The sequence below is a fragment of the Peromyscus maniculatus genome, chromosome 6 (assembly GCF_049852395.1).
Source record: "Peromyscus maniculatus bairdii isolate BWxNUB_F1_BW_parent chromosome 6, HU_Pman_BW_mat_3.1, whole genome shotgun sequence".
NCBI classification, from domain to species: Eukaryota; Metazoa; Chordata; class Mammalia; order Rodentia; family Cricetidae; genus Peromyscus; species Peromyscus maniculatus.
Window position 1 is genome coordinate 4,920,285 of NC_134857.1, and position 21,237 is coordinate 4,941,521.

General features: G+C 41.9%; 1 long non-coding RNA gene across 1 annotated transcript in view; it reads left to right on the forward strand.

Annotated features, from left to right (window-relative positions):
• Positions 1 to 7,863: 7,863 nt before the first annotated feature.
• LOC143273717 (uncharacterized) overlaps positions 7,864 to 21,237 on the forward strand; it is a 33,658-nt gene continuing 20,284 nt past the window's right edge. The window contains exon 1 of the long non-coding RNA XR_013051903.1: positions 7,864 to 7,983. This is a non-coding gene — a long non-coding RNA (uncharacterized LOC143273717). The remainder of the gene's footprint in view (positions 7,984 to 21,237) is intronic.

A 21,237-nucleotide genomic window follows, 5' to 3' on the forward strand; every position in this document is an offset into this window, starting at 1 on the left:
CGACCGCTGAAGTAGGCAGACAGCCCTCCTTAGTGCGCAGAATATCTACTTCCTGAAGGCCAGAGACGGGCTGTCTCCTGAGACAGAATCACATGTTGCATTGTAGAAACCCTTGCCCATGGCTACTAGGTTAGTTATTACTCACATTTAGTAGAGGTCCCGGGTGTTAAATCAACTTTTGCCCGGAAGTGTTCTTCCTGGAGGGTTCTCAGGGTGGTTTATCTGCTTTAATCTTCTTTGCTTCCAGAATGCTATGCTATTCAATGTCTCCAAACTGTTCTTCCACCATGACCTCTTTTTCTATTTCTTGTTGTTATATGTATATATATATATATACATATATATATATATATCCCTCGGTATAACCTGCTCGGTCTGTAAAAGGTCACTTGTATGTGTGTTTTCAGGGCTGATCTTTGGTATTTGATAACCAACTGGTGTGCTCTTTTCTTGGGAAGACTATTTCTCCTACTCTCAACATTCTTTAGTTGTCTGTAGTCATTTGCATATGGTTGAGGCCTTGTGGGCTGTCCCCCATCCACTTTGGCATGTCTATTGCTATCCTCGTTCAACTCTTGATTAGGCCGTCATGTTGGGGAGACTTTATGGGTGTTGTTTCTGACATAACTGGACACAATTTCAGTGCAAACTCCCTGATCTCTGGCTCTCACAGTCATTTTGCTCCCTCTTCCACAATGCTTCCTGAGCCTTAGGTGCAGGGGTGGTTTGTAGATGTGTCCACTGGGTCTGAGCTTCACAACTCTCTTTGCTTCTGTCTGTTGCAAAGAGAAGTTTCCTTTATGAGGGATGAAGACTATACTTACCTGTGGGTAAAAGAACAACTGTTTATAGACTGTGGTTAGAAATTATACTGCTTTAGTTAATTGGTAGTTGTAGATTCTCCTCCAATAATCACTCATGAGTACTAAGTACTTAGGTTTCCAGTACCGGGCATGGTCTCCTTGTTGTGTGTGTCTTAAGTCCAATTAGAGACCTGTTATTTACCACCAAGGTGCCACTGCTGCACTGTACGGTTATGGTGTCATGCTGGTCATTGATTTAGTTCATAGGCATCACAGCTGGGTAGGGCTGCTGGTTGCCTCCCTCCTGCGGAAGTTTGCATGGTAACTTCTGGTACTATGAAGCTAGTCCTCAAGGAGGGCAGCTTTCCAGTCCATTCCAGTTCGTGAGTCTCTGGGCCCTGTGTCTGAAACTACGATGTCTTCAGTAACAGGGACTTATCTTCCACTTCTGGGCAGGGAGTGGGGAGTGGGAGGTGGGGGGTGACCGAGGGCAACAGTAATAGGCTATATAATTTTAGAATCTCTTGAACAACCCTGGCCAACAACTCAGAAGAGGGCTTCTCATGCCTGATATTAGGGGTTTTGTTAGATCATCTTTAGCTGTCGAGGGGAGCACTGTCAGCCCAGATAGGAAAGGTTCATGAAAACTATGTATATGTAATTATAAATTGAGTTATACAAGCAGTATACATTTTTGGTGAATAGTTAATAGTACAATTCCTTGTGGCTTTTTCAGACATCCTTATTGTCATTTTTATCTAGATCTCTCTTTCTGGTTTTTTAATGTAGGCAGTCAGAGCTATAGATTTCCTTCACCACACTTCTTTTGGTGTCCCAGAGATTTGGTTGTGTTGTGTTTTCATTTTGTTTAGTCCCAGGAAAATTTTATTTCTTTCTTGATTTCTTCTTTGACCATTCTTCATTCAGTAATGAATGAGCTGTTTGCTCTCCAGTAGTTTGTGTATTTACTAAATATTTATTTGCTGTCAATTTTAGATAGTATTTTATTGTGGTCAGATAGGATACAATGTGTGATTTTAAATTTTTGGATTTGTGAAGATTTGTTTTGTGTCCCAGGATGTATTCTATTTTTAAAAAGTTTCCTGCACTGCTGAGTAGAATGTATATTCTTTGGTGTTTAGGTAGAATATTCTGTAGATATTTGTTGTCTATTTGATGTATGATATCAATTAATTCTGATATTTCTATTTTTGTCTAGATGACCTGCCTATTGGAAAAAGTGGGTTACCGAAATAATCTATTATTAATGGATTGTTGTTCATCTATATTTTTAAATCAAATAGAAGGTTTTTTGTTTTGTTTTATGAAATTGGTCATCTTTTAGTTTGTATGGTTAAATGTAATGTTTTTCTTGTTAACTGTTCCCTTGATTAGAATGAAGTGTCCCTCCTTACATCTTTTCAGTAATTTTAGTTTGAAGTATGTTTTGTCAAATATTAAGACAATGATGCCTGTTTGCTGCCTGGTCTCATTTGATTGGAGTACTTTTGTCCATCCTTTTATTCAAAGGCAGTGTCTATATTTAAAACTAAGAAGCGTTTTTTTAGAGAACAGAGAGGTGGATTTTGTTTCTTGATTCATTCAGTTGGCCTTTTCAGTGATCTGTTCACACAGGTCTTTTGACTGGAAAATTGAATGTGTAATTGTGGTCATTGTGTTGTTGATTTTTGGTGTTGTGTTTTCAGTGTGTTTTAATAACTATGGCTTTGTATTTCTTGCCATAGTCTCTCTGCTATGCTGATTCTCTAAGTAATGCTTCCTCTATTTTCTTTGGGTTTGGTTTATTGGATACAATTTTTTAAGGTTATTTATGTTGTAGAAAGTTTTTCTTTCTATTTGAATTATGGCAGATAGTTTAGCTGGATATATTAGTCTAGGCTGGCTGTCATAGTCTTTTAGGGCTTGGAATTCATTATTCTAGGCTCTTCTGGCTATCAAAATCTCCATTGAGTAATCAGCTGTTATTCTGATGGGTTTCCCTTTATATATGACTTGTGTTTTTTCTCTTGGTAGTTTTCAATACACATTCTTTGTTATATACTTAGTGTTTTAACTATGACATGATATAATCTTTTATGGTCTTGTCTATTTGGTGATCTGTGTGCTTCTTGTATTTATATGTGTGTGTGTCTTTCCTTAGTTTGGCAAAATTTTCTTCTATGATATTGCTGAAGACCCAGTCTATACCATTGACTTAGGATTCTTCTCCTTCAACTGTGCCTCTAATTAGGTTTGTTTTTTTCATGAAGTCCCATATTTCTTCTGTGTTCATTTCTTGTGGTTTTAGTTTTTTTTTTATATTTCTTGCCTATTTGACCTAGATCCTTTCCTTTCTCTTTGAGTCCTGACAGTCTGTGTGAGGCTTCCCTTTGTGTTTTTCAGCTTAGTTATTGGGTTTCTCAGTTCCGTCTGCATCACAGCTTGAGTTCTCTTCAGTGTTTCTCTCTCTCCACTGAATTCTAGTCTCCAGTCCTGGGTTGTCTTCATCATTTCCATCATGTAGTTTGTGTTTTCTTGGTTGTCATTCAGGTATTTATTCTCCTTAAGCTCTTTTTCCTGAATTTCAATGAGCTATTTCTTTTTGTCTTCTTTAAAATCTTTGAATTCTTTGATGACGTTTATGGCCGATATGCTTTCTTGACATTGTTTCGGATAACAGAATCTCCTGGTGGGTTAGGAGTATAATATGATCTGGTGGGAATTTCTCTGTCTTTGGAATAAATAAAATTACCCAAAGTACAATAGTAAAAAGTCATGCAACACGACTCAGGATGTGACAAGTGCTTTGGGTGGGCCTGACTGCTCCCATTTCTGTAGCTGTGTTTGTCGTACCTTGACATGCAGGTTCTGAGCAGTGGGGTGACTGCTGATGGCCCAGTGGAAGAACAGATTCTGTAAATCGACTTTGACTATGTCTGGAGAGTAACAGGGAAACATTCAAATTATTTTCTTTCAAAATACTTTAATTGTATGTGTGTGCCCAAGTGTATGTGTGTGCACCATATGTCTGCAGGAGCCCTTGAAGGTTGGAAGAAGTTTTTGATCCATGAAACTGGAGTTATAGATGGGTGTGGGCTGCCATATATGGGTGCTGGGAACCAAACCAGGGCACTATGAGAGAGCAGTGTGCTCTTAGCCACTGAACAATCTCCCTGGCCCCCAGACTACTTTCTATCAGAGTCAAATTAAGAAGAATAAAAATGCTACCACTTGGCGATGGAAAACATTTTTTTTCATCCTCTACTTCATTTAATTAATTTTCAAAGTGTTGAAGAATTTGTATGCTTTGGTGGTAAGTCCCGAAGCTAAATGGACACATATTTTGAAAGCCACATAAATAAATCAAATCTAGCCAGTGGTATCCCACGAACCTCCAACAGTTACTATAATTCAGAAAATCCCCAAAGAAAATTTACTTTTGAATTATGCATAAAGAAAGAATTCACTGAGTAAATGAAGATGAACTGTTTAAAGCAATCAAGGAAACTCCTCCACGTGATTTATAGACATTAGGTTAGTGCAAACAAAAACAATGTTAGTCATACCATTTTTAGATTAATTAATTGATTGATTGATTTTTAATGTAAAGACAAACAAATTGCAGTTTCTGGACTTGGGACTCTCGAAGTAAGGAAAGAACGTCAGACCGAGCCTCCAAATGTGGTGTGGATGAGAGGTCGTGAGAACCCAGAAGAGAGCCTTACTGATCTTAATAGAAAACCAGCATTGATGGAATTCCTTGTAAGTGGCCAGTCATGGAGAGCCTAGCTCAAGAAGGATAGGTCCCAAGGCGGATGGGAAATGCCTTGCCTTAGGATGAGTTGTCCTGTTGACGTTGGCAGTGTGGCGTTAAGCCCTCAGCGGAGCAAGGAAACCCATTGAATTTTTATTCAGAGAGGGGATTTTGCCCTCCCAGCTTTGAAATGTGACAGAAAAAGGACAGAGTGGTGGAGACCTAGGAACAGTTTTTCATCTATATTCTCCAAGAATCAATGTAAAACTCTTTCATTTTTTGTCCTGGATGGGACTAGACTGTGGAGTGCCCGAATGCTCTCACTGGAGCAGCGTGGGGAAATTGGAAGCAAGCATGCCAACACGGACAAATGAGTGGCAGTTTCCTGCTCTGAGCCACCTATCCCGGGCACCAGGGAAAACCACAGAAGGTTAGCACCTAGGGAACTGCCGGGAGTGGAAGAGGACATCTGACTTAATGACAAACTGGACATCAATGCTGGGTGGCAGGACGGCTTGTGAATAGAGGAAAGAAAGCAATGGCTTCACTGTGTCACGCGAGAGATGGGAACTCTTGGTAGCTCAAGAGATAGAACCACACAGTGTCCTCTACACCACCTTGAATTTGCCTGTTTCTCCTTAGGTTTGGTTTGGTTTTTTATTTGGAGACAGGGTCACTATTTATTCCAGGTTGGCTTCAAACTCGAAATATTCCTGCCCCAGTCTCTTGAGTGCTGGAATTACAGGTGACCACCACCGTGCCTGGGTTCTCTTGATCTTAGGGGAAGAAAGATCAAAAGGAGACAGGCCAGCAAGTACATCCATAAACAGTCAAGAAAGTAACTGGGCTGCAAAGAAGCCTAGTGGATGGACCGTTGATGACATTACTGTGCAGTTTTAGGGTCCTGTCTCTCTAACTGTGCCTTATCCTAGTCCAGAGGATCTCAACTGTGGGTTATGACCCCTTTGGAGGTCACATATCAGATATCCTGCATATCAGATGTTTATATTATGATTCCCAATGGTAGCAAAATTGCAGTTATGAAGTAGCAATGAGATAATTTTGTGGTTATGATGAGGAACTGTATTAAAGGGTTGCAGCATTAGGAAGGCTGAGAACTAGTCAGAAACCAACACCAGCTTACTGAGGGTTCTGTGTCAGATACTATGCCCAGGGTTAGAATAATTCTTGCTTATATATGAAGATGCCACTCTAGATACTGTATAAGTAATCTTACTTATTTCTTCATTTTACACAGAGGGAAGGGAGGAGAAAGAACATAATTGTTTGACAGATTGGGCACACAGCTAAGCAAGTTGCCCTGCCCAGGCACAAACATTATTTTAATGCCTTTTCACCGCCTACATTTTTTTCATTAATGATTAGAACAGGAAATGAGTCAACAGGAAGAGAAAATGAACACGGAAGAGCACCTGACATGTACTTAATGACAGAATTAGTATCCAAAATCATTTCCATAGGCTGGAGCAAACGTAATCAGGGAACATTTAGCAGAGAGAATTGTGAAAGCATGTGCTTAGCTCCAAGCATCTGGCCCAGCAGCTTGGAGAGCAGCATATGATTTGACTCAACAGTGAGACACGGTGGTCTGCAAGAGGAGGGAACCAATGTCTCATTTTTAGAAGGCAACTAACTCTGAAGAAGTGGGGCTAGGTTGTTCTGGCGGGGTGCATCTAGAACCCGTGACGAGATCCAGCAGAATGCTCTGGGGGCCCATGCAGAGGAAAAGGAAGATACAAATCCCTATGGTGGAAGTTGGTGTCCTAAGCTCTAGAACATATCCAAGGGAGCTGCTGTGGTATAAGCAGCCAGTGATGCAAAGGAAAAGAAGGACCCAGAATGTTGAGGTCAATTTAAAAAAATGTTTGTTTGTTTGTTTGTTTGTTTGCTTGTTTGTCTTTGAGGACAGGGAGGCTAAGGTGAGCATGAGAACAGGAAATGGACACTGAACTCCGTACTGTGCACTCTTTAGCAGTTTTCCTTCCGTATCAGAACTGATATAAACAAAGAAACGAATAAATGGGAGCCTGAAGACACCTGGACCTTGAGAAGAGAGTCTTGGAGCTGTGGTTCTCAAGGTGATACCTGGTTCCTCTTCAAGACCTCCTAATGTCACCTCTATAGACCTGAGGTTCTGAAATCTGCATTCTTACCAGTAGGAGTTTCTTGACGGCTCTAACATCTAGAAACTATTGATTTAGGGATTTCTAGTTTCCATCAACTGTTTACTGAGCCGTTTTGCATCTCCTTGGGGAGACCAATGAGCAGAGACTTGGTGGATACAGGTTTCTGTGATGTTCTAGGTGAAGCAGCTCAATATTGGCCACCTGAAAATGGGGAGCTGGTTTTGAGGGAAGTAAGCTGTCTTTGGAGGAAACAGTTCCTGAATAACTCTCTTTAGGGGGAATTATTTGGAGGGAACTCAAACACTGTATGATAGGAGAAGTTTCGCAAGGCATGTCTAACCTCCAGAGCCCATCATGTGAAGGACAAGCAGCAAGCCTTTATCCATCTCTAATAGCGAGATGAACGCCGCTTCAGGAGGACTTTGCCCTATTTGTTTGGCTTTGAAAATACAAGAAAAAAAAAAGCTTCTGGTTTGCCAAGTCCCAGAGTTGGTTAGGGTCTCGAGTGACTATGAAATTACATCTATGAATTGAAGACAAAGAAGAGAATTGATGTTTCATTGAGCAATGACAAAAGAAAAGAACTCTTTTCTAATTAAGGGAAAGTGTTATTTCAAAGTCAGCCTGTTTCTACTGCAACGTATCAGGATATCCTGGAAGCTAATTTCCTGGTGGCTTTTAGGTATTATTTTATTATTATTATTAAATTAGGGTAAAAGTACCAAGTCAGAACAGATGCGCTGGAAAATGAGCTCTTCTCAATTATGTGGCACAGTTAGCATAGTGGACTTCATGGCTGGCTGTAACTTCACTACATGCTCAAGAGCTGGGCTGAGAACCTCCTCATTTGTTGAAACATATGCATCATTGTTGCCCTCACCACACAGCTGTGGGGGGAAATGTTTCTCGCCCTACGGTTATAACCCCCTTCTCTAAATTACTGTTTACTGATGCGGGAGAAAAGGACTCCAGGCATAGCCCAATAATTACTTTTGGCACTGCTCAATCATTAATGAAGTGTTCAAGAGACTCCACTAAAGTTTCTGCATCTGTGGCGGAGGGTGCGAAAGTAGAAGAAACTCGGTCATGTGGCCAAGTCCAACACACATCTGCCCTTCCATGTCCTGCCAGGAGCGGGCCCAGCAGGGGCCCAGCACAAGTGAGGGAGGGTGAAGACACAAAGGACACCAAACTCCCAAGCTGTTTCCAGGTTTTTGAGAAGAAGCCCAACGTGGTCAGTTGCTGTTTTCCAGGGCTCTCTCCCCTCTGTGATTTATAGGTAAGTTTTTTAATTTGTGAAAAGAAATGTATGTGCAGAAACTACACTTCTTATCTCTCTACTGGCTGTAACACAGTACTTGTAAAATCAGCAGTTTAAAGTCACTTTGTGACGAGAACAGAAGGACAAATAACTATTGCCACTAGTGTGTGCTCCCTGACGGCATCTCGCCCGGTTCATCAAATATCAAGATTGCTTTTAGAGATACAAAATTAACAAAAGAAGGAATAAATATTATTTTTCCCCCTCAAAAGACTGGTCTGGAAGAAGCCCAAGGATTAACTCTTTGTGACTCAGCCTGATTTCACAGTGTGTCACCTCTCACACTTGTCCTCATCAATCATTGACAGGGGATAGGCCTCAGACAGGCCCGGGGCTTTCCCAGGAACCCCTGCTGTTTGGCTGGAAGTTGCTTCAGGCCAAGGGTTTCTGAAGCTGATTTCAGCTTCAGGCGAGTCTCTCCAGCAAAGGGTGTCTGCTCATGAACAGAGAAAAACACAGGGAGGTTGGGTTGGTCTTGTCCATTCCTCCTTCTTCTCTACCCTCTCCCTACCCCACTGTTGAGGTTCTAGTGAATTTACACTTCCTTGTGGCCAGTTTTCTGTGTGACAGCTAACAGGAGTAGAGAGCAAGGAGGAAACCTTGAGGAATCAAGGCCAGGCTGCCCTATTTTTCCCTCCTTTTTAATATGAAAGTGGTTACAGGCACTTAAAAAAAAAAAAAAAAAAAAAAACAACCTCTCAGCAGGAATCGCAAAGTTTCCTTAGTCATCACCTAGCAACAAAACCCAGCAGAACATTTGCAAAGCAGTTTCTGCAGCAGGGCCCTCACTGAGTGGCAGGCCGGACCTGTGGAAGGCTGAATTTGCCATGGAGGGAATTGAATGCTTTCTTCTTTATTCAAGTAGAGTGCTGAGATGTGCAGTGTGGATCTTGCTGGAGCCAAATTAATGTATATTAAAGAATAAACTATAAGGCTCATTGTGAGGGGGAGGTCAGAAGGATTCCACAGGAGTTGGTGATGGGCCTGGTCTCATTGAAACTATTTAAATTGAACTTTCAAAGTGCTGGCTTTACATAAAGCCCTCTAAGAGTGATACAACTGTACTTTATCTTTCTACATTCGATAAAATGTTCTGGATCTTTGGACCCTAAAAGAAACCTATGTCTGTTGAGAAATAAACTTGAGAATTTGAAGATTACTCCTTCAAAAATAATATTGATAAGAATTCCCTTCAGAAAGAGAGTAAGTCTGATTTGTCTGGCTCTGGCCCCTCCTCTGTTAGCAGTCAGGAATAATGCCTGTCACCATGAAGAAGAAAAGCCAGGCTGGACCTTAGTTACAATGGCCATCTGCGAGTCCCTGCTAGGGTCTTTTCCTTAGGCAGATAAGACCCTTCAATGGGATCCTTTCTCTGCGCCACACACTTGGAAACAAAAGATGAGCTCCAGACACATCTTATTTCTTCTTTGTTTCTGTGGTAAATAGCCATGTGGGAAGATACGTACGTCCAGTCAACTGCCTGATACAAGGATCTTAACTTGTTCAGATAGGGCCTCTTGAGGCCACAGGCCTGTGTCAATAAGGAGAGTTTCCTTAGCTTGGAGCAGGAAGACAGCAAACGCATTTGTTAGGTGTGCAGCATGCCATTCTCCAATAAGATATGGGAGGTCCAACCTATGTCATGCCCGACCTCAGCTCCTGTCTGTCAAGGGACTAGAGCCTCTTGGTTAAAGTAGAGAGGATAAAGGCTTTCCCACGTGTCCCATAGGCTTGGTGTTGATTTGGATGCTGACTTTTGGTTCATAGTCCATATTGCTAATGACAAGATTTTTGCTCCAAACATTTGCCTACCTGTGCTTAAAATGTAGCTTTAAAAAAATTATCAACATATTTTCTCTGTTCAAAATGATGTGTTTCGTTACGACATTTTCACACAGATGTTCTTGGACCATGTGTATGCCCCCACGACTCCCCTTTGGCTGCCTCCCCTGCCCACTGTTGTCTCCCCTCCCAGACAGTCCCCCCTACTTTCGCATCATTTACGGTAGCCTGTAGAGCCCGAGCCCACCTCAGTTAGCTGTGTAGAGGGCTTTGTTTCCTCTCTGTGAGAGGCAGTGAGTGCTGTGTTTGTTAACGATACTGACAGGATGGCTCTGTCATCTTCCATCTCACTATAGTCTGCACCCTCTACCATAGCCAGCGTCTTTCTCAGCAATAGGAGCTATGGTCTAACCTGTGCCACTCCAGTGTGGGCTAGGGACCATCAGCCCCTCACGTCAGCAACCTCAGAAGTGCCACCCAAGGGATTTGTTTTTTCTTTTTAAGATTTATTTTTGTTTTTAATTGTATGCATGTATACATGTTTGTATGGCTTCTTAGCATGTGACTACAGATGCCTTCAGAGGTCTGAGAGATTAGATGCCCCTGGTGCTGGAGTTGCAGGTGGTGAGCCACGTGACCTAGGTGCTGTGAACTGAACTTGGGCCCTCTGGAGTAGTATGAACTCCTAGCCCCTGAGCCAGCCTCACACAGTGAAGTCTGGGGAGCAGAGGTGATTGGCTTCCTGATGGGAACACTTGCTAACAGTGATCGTCCTACTGACTTTGCCTGCAAAATGCCACTCTCTATTCTCCACAGCACTATGGTGACTTGGGACTTGAGTGGAAGAATTATGGAGACCAAAACCTGGTGTTCACAGATGGAATGACCCCATATTCCTCATGACCTGGTGGACTTGTGTTCCGTGTGTCTGGGGGACATTCCATCTTTTGCTGTGTCTTGTCTTATATTTATTTATTCTGCTCGAAGCATTCACATTGATCCCTTCAGATCTGTATCCCAGGACTCTTACCATTACAGGAGCTGGTGATGGCTGGGTTGAATTGGTAGAATTCACCAGTCGATACAATATGTTTAAAAGTCATAACATTGATCTTGGCTAAGATGAGGAGCCTGGCAAGTATATGACATAAAACACCCAGGGAAAGTGACTTGACTATACCATAGAATGTAGAATTTGATTCAGTTAACCCTGCCAGAGTGCAGCTACGAGGCAAGTGGGTCCTGAAGCCTATTATACACTCTTCTGGAGCATCCTTCTTGTTTTAGGAGTCCAAAAGTTAAATATACACCCAAAACAATCCCAAAGAAAGAAGGACCCCTGAAAGTGGAGAACACACAGTTTCAGTGGTTTTCATGAACCTGTGAATGTCTCTGTTGAGAGGAGAGAAACCAAAGTTACCCGGGGAGGAGGAGGGTGTGAGTCCTCTCTGTGGGGCAGGTGAGGTGATGGCCCTTGAGCAATGGATGGCGATTACCCAGTATGAAGACAGCGGAACTGTGGACTGGATAGAGCATCAAGATCCAGCATCCACGTGACTTCTCTCATTTTATGTTGAAGTACTGACATCTGAGATAGCCAATTTATATCCATATCGAGTTTTACAAAGTTTGAGGGCAAGGAGCACCAGAGTCCTCAGTCACACTGCCCCTCCCCCACCTCGCCCCTGCTCTCAGGAAGGTGACAGAAAGCAGGGTATTAGAAAGTTGTTCATATTGACCCGTAGAAACCCAGATCAGGAGAGGAGATGGAACAGGCAACTTAGTTTTACCTCACAGTGAAAAACAAAAGGTAAGGTGTCCTCTAAAGGCACGAATGAATTACCGCATTCATTCGTTAAAAAAATAGTCAATGGCCAGGGGGGATTTTTATCCTTGTTTAATAGAAGTACGAGTTTATTCACGGGAAGAGTTGTGGCTACAAAAGTGATATGGGGAGAAAGGAGTCAGTACTGTGCGAGTTTCAGAAGCATGAAATTTCACTTATAGCTGAAGGCAAATCTGCTGCTTAATTAGTAATTCTGACTCAGGTAAAGGGAGACAGCTGCTTTTCTAGGCGCTTTATGCCTCGCTGGGCCCCGGTGACCAGATGGCATTGTTGTTGCTGATGGATGAAGGAGAGGAGTGGGACTCTCCACCTTACCCACCTCCGCGAAACCACAACCCCAGGTAGGGCTCTCCAAAGGAGTGCGCCTTCTCGTGTATCACCAGACGAGGCTGAAGGGAGGACTGGGAAAGAGCAAATGCCTTTGTCTGCTCCCTGTCCTGGGCTCTTAGAGGAAGCCCTGACCTACGGCAGGAAGTGACCGGCTCTACACTTCAGCCATCTTTTGCTTAGCAAACTCTCAGTGATAGAGTCTTTCCATAACTACACATTTTCACAACTATAAAAAATGTAATTCTAGAGAATCTAGAGTTTTAAATGTCTGTTTTCATCCACCATTTTTCCTGAACACTCAGAATAACTCTGGAGTGGAACAGAATTGAAATTTATCACATTAGGATGATGAGGTCCAGAAAAAGTTGATTGAGTAGATGAGCATCGTCAAAGCTATTATAAGCATAAACCTGGTCCCTGATTTCCATAGTGTTTCCTTGGACACAAACGTAAACGACCAACTAGATGAAATGGTCAGTTTCATCTTCTGGTGGTAGACACGCTCTTAAAATTTCACAGTGTGGGGCTGCAGAGGAGGCACAGTGGTGAAGAACGCTGGCTGCTCCTTCACAGAGCCCAGTTTTGATTCCCAACACCCACATGGTGGCTCACAGCCATCTGTTAACTCAGTTCCAGTGAATCGGATGCTTCTTCTGGGCTCCTTGGCCACCAGGCACACACACAGTGTTCCTAATGGAGGAAGTGGAGGGTTTTGTCTGAATCAGCTTTATCTAAGCTAAGCATCTGGTTCCCTGACTCATGGCTGTATTTGCTCCTGCATGTGTTTATGTATGTGATTCACATGTGTGTGTATGTGTGTTTCATGATTCAGCTTGCACTCAACTGACTGAACCATCTCCCCAGCCCCCTTTTCAAGGGTTTCTTGCCTCTGGGCTACACTTCTGGGCATTGCCTGGCCATTGGAGCCATCCCTGTGCCTTGGCTGGATCTTGGCACGAAGTCTCCACAGACTTCACAGTGGAGTCTTTACATGGTGGTGGCAGCAATGGTGGTGGTGGTGTCCTTATGTGTCTCAGGATCACATGACTTTCTAGAATTCCTCCACCACAGATCTGTATCAACCCAGCTACATGATGTCACGTTGGTTTTTCTAAGCCTATGTTGGTTCTGTGATTTCAGAATGTTCTGGCAACAGCAGAGGTATGTGAAAGCTCATGGGAGGGCAGACCAACTCCCTGGCAGGAAGCTGACAGAAAGTGGGACTTCCTCCCAACCATTCCCTGCTAACTCTGACAACTGCCACCAACAGTCCCCCCACCCCACCTCCCACCGCCACACACACACCAGCCTCCTCTGGAAACCACTGGTGTCCTGTTGTTCAAATTTAAATTAAAGGCGCACGCCTTTAATCTCAGCACTCGGGAGGCAGAGGCAGGTGGATCTCTGTGAGTTCAAGGCCAGCCTGGTCTCCAAAGCGAGTTCCAGGAAAGGCGCAAAGCTACACAGAGAAACCCTGTCTTGAAAAACCAAAAAAAAACCAAACAAACAAACAAACAAAAAACCCTCTAGATTCTCTAGAATTACATTTTTTTATAGTTGTGAACAACTATAAAACAAATCTCTCAGAGCATTGTTTGATCTGAGTAAAGAAGCAGGTGCTCAATGAATTGAAGAGACTCATCCGTGTCCCACTGAGTCCTCAGTGGCGGCACAGTGGCCTTCGGGTACAGACACTCCAGGCCAGTCTGTCAGCCTTCTGACAGCTGCTCTTCTTCCAGGTAGCTCCAAGTAGCCATAGTTTCTCAACATTTTTTCAACAAAAGACAGGAAATGGCATCTCTTAAGACTTTTTAAAAAATGCTATTCTCCGTGTCTGAGTCTTGTGTCTGTTCTTGTGTCTGTGCAACATGTGTGTGCCTGATGACCTCAGACACTGGAGAGGGGCAAGGGACTCCATGGAACTAGCCTTACCGATGGTGTGAGCCACCAGGTATGTGCTGGGAATCAAACCTGGGTCTTTGGAGTGAGCAACAGGTGCTGTTAACTGCTGAGCCATCTCTCCAGCCCGACTCTGGAATCTCTATCCCCCTTGCTTCTTCCCACCATCACACCAGCTGTGATTTCCCTGAATCATCGTATTTGGGTCTTACATCACTCCTCACAGATACGGCACATTTCAGAGTGCTGAGCCAACACTGCTCTCGCCGGTGACTCTGTTCCCACCAGGACTTGATCCTTCCAAAGAGACCACATTATCTTCTATAGTGTTCACATTTTATCTTTTATAAATGTAAATATCAGCATAGGGTATTATTTTCCGTGCATCTCCCAGGCTCGTTGTACAATTCACTTATTAATTACTTTATTTCCAAGATCACCCAGGAAAGACTATAAAGCAAAGTTTAGTTTTCTAATGGTAATTTAATTCTTGAGACAAGGCATGGAAACCTGTAATCATTGTAACCTGTTATTTTGCAATATCTGGACAGCCCTCATTTGGTTCACACTGAGACATGATAATGAGCTAATGATGAACTGTAAAGTCGGGGTGTGGGATGCTTGTCGGTCATTGTTCCATTCCACTGTCCTAGCTTTGGCAAGTAGGACCAACAAGGCTTTAGCTCGACTAACCAAAAGTTACTAATTTTTATCCACATGGAATTATGGGTGACTCATAGACCTCACTGGTTCCTTAGGAGAGCAAATCACCCTTAAATGTCATAAAACTCAATTTGTTACCAATTAGAATAATTAAATCTCTCAGAGCATTGTTTGATCTGTATCATGTGACACCATTGATTGCTAATAGCTTGGCTAACACAGGTTAATCCCTTTAAAATGGGAACACTTAATAACATTAGCTGTACTATAAACATTTTAATGTCATCGTTATCATAGCCACTGCTGTGGTTTACCAAGTGCCATTTGCTTGTGTGAAAAAGACCAAGAATGTCACTGTGTTATGATGGACACAGGACCAGGAAATAGAGGTACAGGCCTTTTCTGCACTGACTCACCACTTGAGAACTCAGGTCCTAATGGAGGAAGTGGAGGGTTTTGTCTGAATCAGCTTTATCTAAGCTAAGCATCTGGTTCCCTGACACCTCAGAAAAGGAACAGTGGGAAACTGAGGACCACTTTTAACATTTTTAGCATTTTAAAAAGTCTAGCTGGGCGGTGGTGGTGCACGCCTTTAATCTCAGCACTCGGGAGGCAGACCCAGGTAGATCTCTGTGAGTTCGAGGCCAGCCTGGACAACCAAGTGAGTTCCAGGAAAGGCGCAAAGCTACACAGAGAAACCCTGTCTCAAAAAACAACAACAACAAAAAAAAGTCTAAACAAACTGTTATAGTTATCAAATGAGCCTCTATAAGTAAATAATGTACCAGCTGATGGTTAGCTATGGCCTTTTTATATCAAATATTATATATTAATAAGGGAAAGAAAAAACAATTACTTAGTAAATATCATAACTTAGTAGCTGAAAATTTTTGTACTTTTGTTTATAAGATATGTGTGTGTGTGTTGAATATATATGTGTGCCTGGGGCACACTCACCAATGTGTGTGTGAACATGGGACCAAGGCCAACTTCAGGTGCCCCTTCCTTTGTAGCTCTCCATCTTAGGGTAGCTTTAGAGCCTATCCTGGAACTCATTCTGTAGACCAGGCTGGCCTTGAACTCACAGAGATCTGCCTGCCTCTGCCTCCCAAGTGCTGGGATTAAAGGCATGTACCACCACCATCCAGCTTCCATCTTAGATTTTGAGACAAAATTTCACTGACCATGGTGTAGCTAGAGTTTTTCTCTCTGGTTCCCAACAAGCCACAGCAGTCTTGTAGCCTACTTATAAAATAAACATACAGATGATTATATTATTTAAACTGCTTGACCATTAGTTCAGGCCTACCATTGTCTAGCTCTTACTTTTATACTCGCCCATTTCTGTTAATCTATATGTTGCCATGTGTTCTGTGGCTTTACCTGCTGCCTTTACATGATGCTTCCTGGATGGCAGGCTGGCGTGTGGTGGTATTGTGTTCCCCAAAATATTGTGCACCCTAATAAACTTATCTTGGGTCAAAGAAAGAACAGCCACTAGATACAAAGCCTAGAAAATGGTGGCACTCACACCTTTAATCCTAGCAGTCCTGAGGTAGAAATCCCTCTGGATCTCTCTGAGTTCAAGGCCACATTGGAAACGGCCAGACATGGTGACACACACCTTTAACCCCAGGGAGTGGTACTAGAAAGCAGAAAGGTATATAAGGTATGAGGACCAGAAACTAGAAGCATTTGGCCTGGTTAAGCTTTCAGGCTTCTAGCAGCACTGTTCAGCTGAGACCCATTCTGGATGAGGACTCAGAGGCCTCCAGTCTGAGTAAACAAGACCAGGTGAGGATCCGGCAAGGTGAGGTAGCTGTGGCTTGTTCTGGTTCTCTGATCTTCCAGTTCACCCCAATACCTGGCTCAAGTTTGTTCTTTATTAATAAGAACTTTTAAGATTCATGCTACACTGGCATCTCCTCCTCTCTGTCTTCCTGTTCTCTCAATTCTCCTCTCTGCTAGTCCCGCCTATACTTCATGCCTGGCTACTGGCAAATCAGTGTTTTATTTATCAATCAATCATCTACAGCACTTCCCCTTTTTCATTCTTTTTTTTCAAGAAGGAAGGTTTTAACTTTAACACAGTAAAATTACATATAACAAAACAATTATCAAGCAAGAATTACAGTTACTATATTAAAGAAGATATCCTATCTATCTTATATTTGTGAGTCTAAGGTTTTATATCTAACTTATCTTTTATCATAACTGAGGAAATTATAACTCTAGTCTTCAACTACATCAAAGACTCCAGAAGAATATACTATTACCTGAGAAACGGGAGAAGGATGCAAGCAACTTTCAGGAGTCTTACAGGGTAGACAGAGACAGCTAGCAGCCTGGACAGTCACCTAATGTTCCTTTGTAAAGTTGGGGCATCTGTCTTCAGCCCACAGGCCTAGAGTCTCTCGGTCATTTTTCTCAGTGTCCTGTAGAATGTCTTGCAGTTTTCTCTGCGAAGCAGGAACCTGAAGGACCATTTCTCCAAGCAGAGTTCAGTGGTCACCTTCCTATGGGTCCTGCATGTCCAGTTGATCAAGCAGTCAAGGCAAGAACAGTTTCTTGCCCAAATGGCTATTTTTGACAAGGTGAAGATAAACTCCATATGGAGTGTCTTAGATGTCCATCCTCCTCTCTGAAGTAAATCAGTGTTGCCGGGAGCAGACATGTCTCATTGTCCAGAAAGTCTAAATTTTTAAAACATTTTAAATGCCATAATCTGTAGGTCTTTGAAGTATTTGAAGATTGCCTACCTAATTGAATTATATCTATGTATACCTAGAAAACAACATGACTATAAGTTTGACTATCATAGAAGACTAATTATTAATCTGTATTTCTTAATTATCAATTACAATTTAAATGAGTTGCATAAACATAATACCTCAACTGAGAATAGAAATATATATATTGTATAACAAAATTAAGTTTAAACTTGTATCAATAAACTAAAATTCATAGGAATGTAAAACATTTTAAACAAGTTGCTCTTTAAAAGTAGATTCAATAATCTACCCTTTCATCCTATCATATCTATATCATATCCCCTTTTCTCCTCTAGAAAGAGAGCACATTTATAATCAACCTGATTTAAATAAAAATATTGTTGTTTTTTTTTCTGTCCCACACCAGAGGGCTCTTCTGATATGGGACAAAAGAATCTCTCAACCTTTTTTTTTTTTTTTTTTTTTTTAAGCAATATGTTTGAGTTTAGAGAAGGAGTGAGCCAATTCCATCTCCAAAGCCAGATTGGTATATTTGGGAATATGGGTGTAGCTTCTCTTACTACTTCCTGCTGGAGGGGGCCACTGTATCTTATGGGGACATAAAGAAAATTTTAGGATTATGGAGTAGTCTGTGAGACTATATTGTCTGAGCCAGTTACCTTGAATCTGTTCTGGATGTTGGATCATGTGGGCCATGGTGTCATCAGAAACCTTTCAGGGGTCTTGGCTGGTCAAACCTGATGTATCTTAATCTGGAACAAATCCATAGCCTCTGGCTTTCTGTGAAAACAAAAGCAGAGCCTCCTTTCCAAAGAAACATATCTTTACATCCAAATTTTGAAGTCAAGATACCTTTAAAATATACATATTGGCTTAACTCAACAGCTTTTATGATCAAATATCTTTCTGCAGTTAAGAATCCCAAAGACAACACATTCCAGAGTCTCTGTGTAATATCCATCTTTATGAGGCTTATTTTTTATACTACCTTTACTGTCTCTTTAAAGACTTTATTTTTAAAAACTATTTCTTTGTATAACTGTATATATTACTTTTTCTCTCTCTTCCAAGCCTATGTGCATTTTTATACACATTTAAAGTTTTGTTCCATCTGAATCTGTCTTATTGTGAATCTATTGCTTTAAACTGCAACATTTGTAAGACTAAAAGGGAGCTGTGACTGCTGGCTCCGCCCACTTCAGCTTCTCAACACCGCGCGGTACCTTTATCACCAGCTCTGAGAGCCATCAACTCTTAGAAACAGTGGGTCTATTCTTTTATCAAAGCAGGGTGTAACCAGAAGCCTCTTTTTTTTTTTTAATTAGCAAAAACTATATCCAACACACAGGATAGTGTGCAGCTAGGAGACACCTCTGTGTAACATAGTGTAGGTCAAACCTGCACACTACTAACCTGCCATAGAGTAGCTCAAACCCGCAGGCTGCCGCTAACTTGAGAGAGACAACTAGGAAGCTGTTTTTAGCACCATTTTAGAATCTTTTCTCAGGTTTTAGATGGAAACTCTTGCCAACCCGTTGGGCACCATTTGTAGCTAGAGTTTTTCTCTCCGGGTCCCACCAAGCCCCAGCAGTCCCATAGCATACTTATAAAATAAACATACAGACGCTTACATTATTTAAACTGCTCGGCCATTAGCTCAGGCCTACCATTGTCTAGCTCTTACTCTTATACTCAGCCCATTTCTGTTAATCTATATGTTGCCACATCTTCTGTGGCTTTACCTGCTGCCTTTACATGATGCTCCCTGGACGGCAGGCTGGTGTCTCCTCCTCCCTGCCTTCCTGTTCTCTCCATTCTCCTCTCTGCTAGTCCCTCCTATACTTCCTGCCTGGCTATTGGCCAATCAGTGTTTTATTTATCAATCAATCATCTGTAGCACCATGGAGCTTGCTATCTTGGCTAGACTAGCAAGGCCTTGGCTATTCTCTACCCCCAGCACTGGACCTAGAGGAGTGTACTACCCCACCTGCCTTTTAAATGCACTCTGGGGACTTGAACATAGGTCCTTACTGACCCATTTCTCTAGCCCCCATATTTTATGTTTTGTGACCACTTTTTAAAACAAACCATATGAAAAATATAAAAAGTAGATCAAGAAAACTAAAAATGAATGGCAAAAGAAAGTATGACACACAATAATACTGTTTAGCCCACACATATGTGCAGTGACATGCACACACACACTTTACACACTTACTATTTAGCCTCTACATGTGTACAGTGGCATGCACACCTAAACCAACATAAATAATAGACAGACAGATAGATAGATCAGTGTAAATGTGTTAAAGAATAAACAAACATTAAACAACAACAAAAAACTACAGGGTGTCTTAGTTAGGGTTTCTATTGCTGTGAAGAGATACCATGATTAGAGCAACACACACACACACACACACACACACACACACACACACACACACACACACCCGGAACCCAGGGCCTTGAGCTTGCTAGTCAAGCACTCTACCACTGAGCTAAATTTCTAACCCTGACCACAGCAACTCTTAAAAAATAAACAGTTTAGAGGTTCAGTCCATTATCATCATGGTAGGACATGGTGACTTGCAGGCAGACATGGTTCTGGAAAAGAAGCTGAGACTTCTACATCTTGATCCCAAGGCAACAGGAAGTGGTCTGAGACACTGTGCATGGCTTGAGCATAAATGAGACTTCAAAGCCCACCCCCACAGTGACACACAAGGCCATACCTAGTCCAACAAAACCACATCTCCTAATAATGCCACTCGCTATGAGCTTATGGGGGCCAGTTATATTCAAACTACAACACAGGGAATATCTTACAGTAGGATCTTCCTAGAGAATCCCAGTATCAGTGTATTTCTACTGCCATGTAAGAATAAGCTGATTAACCAAAAATGCAGTAACACCAGAGAATTTTTAAATGTACCATATCCTCATTTATTAGACATTTCCTCTAATCCTTAGTAAAATATCCTTGCAAACCAATTTCCAAAACTGATACATTCTGAATTAAATCTTGGGACTGTTGCCATCTAATCCTTTCTAGAAGCATTGTGTGGTCTCTGTTCTTCCCTACTAGTATTTCTTGAAGGGTTAAAATTACTTTGCTACCTTGGCAAATGAATACATCCTGGAGGCTTTGGCCAGTGCCCTGGAGTCTTGGTTATAATGAAGTAGGATCATGGTGGTGTGGAATCAGTCAAATGGTATCAAGAATCAACATGGAGTCCTTAGATGTTGAGAGCCCCTGCAACTTCCTCCTTTGAGTTGATAACCTGATTTCTAGTTCACCACAAGTGAGAGATGTGGAATTAGAAACTGTATCTACAATTTCTAGAGGGACATTTCTGAACAAAGAGCCAAGGACGTACATGGAACCTTTCCAGAGGAGCTGGGATTGTGTACTTCAAGCACTTCTGAGTGGCTGGCCTCTGTCACTGCGGTATTAACAAAAGGCAGTGGGATGCCCACACTTGTTGCCATTCCTTTTCTGGGGAAGAAAATCTAAATGGAAAAGACTCAACAGAAGACTCGAAGATGGAAGGAGCCGGACATGAAGGAAACCTCTAGATTTCTTCTTTTGAAATGTTACCCTGGAGCTCAGAACCTATTTTCCCTGGACTTTCTTGGGTAGAGTGCTGCTAATAGCCCTAATTGCCAGGCAAGCCTCACATGCAAATGAGCCTTTTCTGATATTGTATAAATGAAGGGGAATATAAACTCCAATTGACAATGAAATATTATGTGATCTGGTAAAACAAATAAAGCACACATTTTTTGGCAATAGATATGCATGATGAAGGCAGAAATAAAATGAACAGGTCACCTAAGGAGCAAGAGATGAAAGAATATTTTAGAGTTCCTAAGAAGTTTTCCTTGCAAAAAAAGATCAAACAATAGTTGAAAGTGTATTTAAAAGCTTCATTGTGGTAGCTCTTCTATTCTCAAATTCTT